This window comes from Narcine bancroftii, chromosome 5, assembly GCF_036971445.1.
Source record: "Narcine bancroftii isolate sNarBan1 chromosome 5, sNarBan1.hap1, whole genome shotgun sequence".
In the NCBI taxonomy this organism is placed as follows: Eukaryota; Metazoa; Chordata; class Chondrichthyes; order Torpediniformes; family Narcinidae; genus Narcine; species Narcine bancroftii.
In genome coordinates this window covers 199,682,583-199,688,371 of record NC_091473.1, presented here as the reverse complement: position 1 = coordinate 199,688,371, position 5,789 = coordinate 199,682,583, and the positions used below count along the sequence as shown (strand labels likewise).

The window sequence follows — 5,789 nt, the reverse complement described above, 5'->3', positions numbered from 1 at the left end:
GGAGGCAACTCCCTATCCTGGATCCCCCCTTCTCGCAAGTGCGTGCCTGTGCCCTGGACTCCAGAGTCCCCAGTCCCTGGGCATCGAGACTAAGCGGCTTCACAGCATCCCCAGTGGTGGGGCCACAGACCCGGCTGATGCTGCTGTTTCTGCTGAGAAGGGATCTCCACCCCAACAGGATGTCCCAGGTGTCCCTGTGTGAGACGGGGACAGGGGCCTCCTACCCCTTCCCCAGTGAGCCAGCCTGCCCTGTGGTGGGGACCCCATCCCTGCCCATCCTATGTGGGACCCTGTCTGCCCCCTATCCCCCCTCTTCCTGTCAATCTGACTGATGCCCCCACTGTACTGTTACAGACTGTCACTGACAGATGTACTTGTGTATTGGCAACTGCTGTAGGAGTGTCTACCCAGTTGGTATAACCAACCCTTGGTGGTGAGAGATAGCATTTCAGTTTTTTTGTTTATATTAAGGGTACTGTCCTATATATTCAAGATAAAAAATATCAATTTTTTAAAAGTTCAAATGAAAGATGGGGATGTCCTCTTTTTTTCTCTATTCAATTGAATGAGATTCTCTATGAATTTTAGCGCGTTTCGACGCTCTGTTTCCTTTTAAATGACATTGCCCTATAACTTTTTTTTAATCGGGACATTTAAAATGGGGGCCAAACTTGTTGTTTTGTGTTTTGTAGTGAATTACATTTGATTTTTATTTCTTATTATTTATTTGTGTTATGTAAATTATTAATTAACCCTTCATTATGTCAAAGAAAAGGAAATTGAATGATGATGATGTGCAGTTTGGTTTCACTTGCACCGGATTAACTGAGGATTTGCAAAAACCCCAGTGCATGCTTTGTGATGCTGTCTTTTCAAATGCAAATTTGAAGCCATCTAAGCTGCAGGAACACTTCAACAACCGCACGGTGGAGCAGATGTTGCAGGCCATGATGTTGGATCATTGAAAGCTAAAAGGGCCCGCCTTGATTCTCGAGCAACCCTTCCAAAATTAGGTTTTATATCTGCTGACAAACCGCTGCTGATGGCTTCATATCACGTGGCATATAAAGTAACCAAATCCAAGAAGCCCCATACAATTTCAGAAGAGGTGATAAAACCGTGTGCATTAGAAATGGCAACAATTGTTCTGGGAAAAGAGGCCTCAAACAAGCTTAAATTAGTGCCGTTATCAAATAATGTTATTCAGAGCCGAATTGGTGATTTGAGTTTGGACATTTTGGACCAAGTTATCGCAGATGTCAGGGCTAGTCCCTTGAAAATCTCTCTCCAGTTGGACAAAACAACTGATGTTGCAAATTGCAGTCAATATCGCATTAGTGAGGTATGTCCATGATAGTGTCACAATGGAAGATTTCCTGTTAACCATACAACCATATAACCACTTACAGCACAGAACAGGCTAGTTCGGCCATACTAGTCCATGCCGTAACAAATCCCCATCCTCCTAGTCCCACTGACCAGCACCCGGTCCATACCCCTCCAGTCCTCTCCTATCCATGTAACTATCCAGTCTTTCCTTAAATGTAACCAATGATCCCGCCTCGACCACATCTGTCAGAAGCTCATTCCACATCCCTACCACCCTTTGCGTAAAGAAATTTCCCCTCATGTTCCCCTTATAATTTTCCCTCTTCAATCTTAAACCATGCCCTCTAGTTTGAATCTCCCCCACTCTTAATTGAAAAAGCCGATCCACGTTTACTCTGTCTGTCCCTTTTAAAATCTTAAACACCTCTATCAAATCCCCTCTCAATCTTCTACGCTCCAGAGAAAAAAGCCCCAGTCTGCACAACCTTTCCCTGTAACTCAAACCTTGAAATCCTGTCAACATTCTCGTGAACCTTCTCTGCACTCTCTCTATTTTGTTATATCTTTCCCATAATTTGGTGACAAAACTGTACACAGTACTCCAAATTTGGCCTCACCAATGCCTTGTACAATTTCATCATAACCTCCCTACTCTTGAATTCAATACTCTGATTTATGAAGGCCAACTTTCCAAATGCCTTCTTCACCACACCATCTACCTGAGTATTAGCCTTGAGGATACTATTTACCACAACTCCTAAATCCCTTTGTTGCTCTGCACATCTCAATAGCCTACCATTTAATGCATATGACCTATTTAGATTTGTCTTTCCAAAATGTAACACCTCACACTTATCTGTATTAAATTCCATCAGCCATTTCTCAGCCCACACCTCCAGCCTTCCTAAATCTACGGTAATCTTCCTCACTGTCCACAACACCACCAATCTTTGTATCATCCGCAAACTTGCTTATCCAATTCTCCACCCCTACTTCCAGATCGTTAATATATATAACAAACAATAGTGGACCCAGGTCCGATCCCTGAGGAACTCCACTAGTCACCGGCTTCCAATTGGACAAACAATTTTCTACCACTGCTCTCTGACACCTCCCATCCAACCATTGCTGAATCCATTTCACTACCTCCTTATTTATACCTAATCCCTCCACCTTTTTTCCTAACCTCCTGTGGGGAACTTTGTCAAAAGCTTTACTAAAGTCTAAATAGACAACATCCACAGCTTTCCCTTCATCAACCTTTTTTGTAACCCCCTCGAAAAACTCAATCAGGTTTGTCAAGCATGATCTACCCCTGACAAAACCATGCTGATTACTCCCTAGCAATCCCTTTACCTCCAAATATTTGTAAATACCATCCCTCAGAACACTTTCCATCAACTTGCTCACCACAGACGTCAGACTCATGGGCCTATAATTCCCAGGTTTACATTTGGACCCTTTCTTAAACAGCAGAACCACATGCGCTACCTTCCAATCCTTTGGCACTACCCTCGTGGCCAGTGACATCCTAAATATCTCTGTTAATGGCCCCACTATCTGTCCACAAGCCTCCCTGCGTGTCCTTGGGAATATTTTGTCCGGTCCCAGAGATTTATCCACCTTTATCTTTTTCAACACAGCCATCACTACCTCCTCGGTTATCCTTATATGCTTCATGACCTCCCCACTATTTTTCTTTACCTCAACTGGTTCAATATTTTTTCCCTAGTGAATACCGAGGCAAAGAAATCATTCAAAATTTCCCCCATTTCCTCTGACTTCTCACTCAGCCTACCCTCGCTATCTACAAGGGGTCCAATTTTATCCCTCATTAATCTTTTACTTTTAATGCACCTATAGAAACCCTTTGGATTTATTTTTACTCTGTTTGCCAAAGCCTCTTCGTGCCTTTTTTTGGCCTTTCTAATTTCTTTCTTAAGAATCCTTCTACACTCCTTGTAGTCCTCCTTCAAATTCTCAGCTCCTTGCTCTTTATACCTCTTTTTCTTCTAACCAAATTTCCAATATTCTTCGAAAACCAAGCCTCCCTATGACTTCCAGCCTTTCCTTTGATCCTCACTGGGACATATCTACTCTGTACCCTCAAAATTTCTTTTTTGAATATCCTCCATTTTTAATTTACATCCTTACCTGAAAATATCCTGTCCCACTGAATACTCCCCAAATCCCATCTTATTCCTTTGAAATGTGCTCTTCTCCAATCCAGAACCTCAACTTTAGGCCCCTCCTTGCTCTTCCCTAAAACTACCCTAAAACTAACAGAGTTATGATCACTAGACCCAATTTGTTCTCCAACATTAATGTCTGATACCTGACCTAGCTCGTTCCCTAACAGGAGATCTAGTATTACACTGTCCCGAGTCGGTTCTTCTACTAATTGATTTAGAAAACAATCTTGAACACATTTAATGAACTCTAGCCCATCCAGCCCTCTAACTGTATGGGTATCCCAATCAATGCGATTGATCACTACCTTATGATCACTACCTTATGATTCTCACACATATACGTTATCTCCCTACAAATTTGTTCCTCTAATTTTCTTGGCCCATTTGGTGGTATGTAATACACCCCTATTAGCACCCTCATGCCTCCTTCACCCCTCAATTCCACCCAAACAGCCTCATTGGACGATTCCTCCAGACCATCCTGCCACCTGTTCTGTGTAGATCTGAAAACAACCACAAAAGGAAAAGATGTCTTCCAGTGTGTGAAGGACTTATTTGTGAAATATGACTTAGATATCCAAATTATTGGTTCTGTGTGTACCAACAGTGCCCCTACTATGCAAGGAAATTAAACATGAGTTTTTTTGCACTGATGAAACAAGAGATTCTGCACTGTTTTCTTCATCGACATGCTTTGGCATCAAAAACATTGTCTCCAAAGTTGAAAAGGTCCTTGACACTTCAGTGAAGACCATCAACTGGATTAGGGGTCGTGCTCTGAACCACTGCCTCTTCCAGTCGCTTTGTGAAGATTTTGCAAATGAGCATTCAGTTTTGGTTTTCCACTCGGAAGTCCGCTGGCTGTCACGTAGGAGAGCTTTAACGCGCTTCTTCGAACTGCGAGAAGAAGTTAAAGCTTTTCTGAAGGAACGTGACTATGATCTGTCTGTAGAAATGGAATTACAAGAATTCAACCAAATGCTAGCCTATTTGAGTGATATTTTCACTCATATGAATGACCTGAGTGTCATTCAAGTGAAAAACATAAACATATTGAAATGCTGCGAAAAGTTAAATGCTTTCAAAGAAAAGTTACATCTTTGGTGATGACGAGTTAAAAGAGGGAATCTTTCAAATTTTCCATCACTCGAAGAAACATGATCTACTAGGCAAGGTTGTCCTTTGTCACCAGCCTTGTTTGCATTGGTGATAGAACCGTTAGCTCAAGCAGTGAGACAAGATAATAGAATTAATGGAATTAAAAGAAATGAAGAGGAATACAGATGATTTATTTAACAAATTCTCAGCAATCGCTATGACATTTACAAAATTGTTTGATACAATATGGAGAAATACCTGGTTATAAAATTAATTGGGATAAGAATGAAATACTACCAATTACAGAGGAAGATTATACAGACTATAGACAGATTACAAAGCTTAGATGGACCAAGAAAATTAAATATTTAGGAGTAGTGGTGGATGAAAGTTATCAGCATTTGTATAAGTTAAATTATATTCTTTTATTAACAAAAATAAAATATAATTTAATTAAATGTATATCTATTGTAAAAGGGATTAATGGGTTTTGTGTCAATAACATTTTTGGTATTTGATAATTTATCTTTTTTCCTTTCAAGTGTATTCTCTATTTTATGAAAATTTTATTTAAAGTTTATGAGAAAGAATACAAACATAAAACACAAAGCAAAACTATATCTACCCCCTATAACCCTTCCTCCACCCCCCTCCCAACTATTATCAAGTACGTGATTTATTAATGAAGTGTAATGAGCGAGAGTTAATATTACCTAGTTTGTCAAAGTTTGAGAAATTTATTACGGATAAAGGGAAGAAAGGGTTTGTTTCAGAAATGTATATGTTGTTACAAGTAAATATGGAAAAGGTAGATCTATTTAGGGTATTTAGGGTAAGGGATTATACCCACCCACCTTGGAGCTTGTATGTATATAATTTATACAAACATTTATACAAAATCAAAGTAGGTTAAGTTGCCAATCTATCTGTTAATCTACATCTTTAAACATAAATTAAGTATTGTAGCGACAGCTAAACTGCTACTGAAAGAACACACAACCAGATGGGTTGAGCTCAGTGAGGAGAAAACTGGTTTATTGCTGGCTGCCGTGCTGGATTTATACTCCCAGCCCAGACCTGGCTGAGAACCGCGCTGGGGGATGCCAACGTCACTTGGGCGTCATGTGACCCCCCCAGCGTGGGCTTCTGAGCCCAGTGCTGAGAAGAAGG

General features: G+C 40.6%; 1 pseudogene; it reads left to right on the top strand.

The window, feature by feature from the left end:
• Nucleotides 1-761: 761 nt before the first annotated feature.
• LOC138765455 (protein FAM200C-like) lies at nucleotides 762-4,628 on the top strand (annotated as a pseudogene).
• The last annotated feature ends 1,161 nt before the right edge of the window (nucleotides 4,629-5,789 follow it).